This window comes from Sinocyclocheilus anshuiensis, unplaced genomic scaffold, assembly GCF_001515605.1.
Source record: "Sinocyclocheilus anshuiensis isolate Anshui unplaced genomic scaffold, SAMN03320099.WGS_v1.1 scaffold1576, whole genome shotgun sequence".
NCBI classification, from domain to species: domain Eukaryota; kingdom Metazoa; phylum Chordata; class Actinopteri; order Cypriniformes; family Cyprinidae; genus Sinocyclocheilus; species Sinocyclocheilus anshuiensis.
In genome coordinates, this window is record NW_015557202.1 from 156,739 (window position 1) to 157,579 (window position 841).

Consider the following 841-nt stretch of genomic DNA (forward strand, 5'->3'; position numbering starts at 1 on the left):
CAACAGAAGAAGAAGAAAAGAAAAAGAGTCTTAATAGACTTTTCACTCATTTCCTCAATGTCTGCAGTTATCTTTCACTAGTTGCATTCACTCATTCCCCAAAGTCATTTTGAATGTTGAATTCTCAATACAACTGAAATATTTGAGAGAACATCACATACGCTAACTTCATAAATTGATGTTGATTTTCCTAAAATGTGTTTTTTTATTTTATTTCACCATTATAGTGATTGGCGTTCCCTTTGGTTGGGCACTTGGAACTTAGTTTATGTTACTATAATTTTCTTTCTGTTAATGCAGTAGTGCATTGTGAAGTCAGAATTATTTGATTTCAAGGGAAGGAAAGTAATAAATAGATTGCTTTTAGAACGTAATCTATTTTCTAATTAAGGAATTAGTGAATTTATTGTGTGTTTATTAACAAACTTTTTCAAATTTAATTTTTCGTTAATACTTTCAGATGATTTTAATTGGGTTTATATAATCCTTAAATCGTGTGTGGCAATATGCTAAAGTGGAACTTAGTTTATGTTACTATAATTTTCTTTCTGTTAATGCAGTAATGCATTGTGAAGTCAGAATTATTTGATTTCAAGGGAAGGAAAGTAATAAATAGATTGCTTTTAGAATGTAATTTATTTTCTAATTAAGGAATTAGTGAATTTATTGTGTGTTTATTAACAAACTTTTTCAAATTTAATTTTTCGTTAATACTTTCAGATGATTTTAATTGGGTTTATATAATCCTTAAATCGTGTGTGGCAATATGCTAAAGTCACACACAGACTTAAACATTCAGCACGTGAATCACAACAATGGTAACAATTCAATTTCATTTATT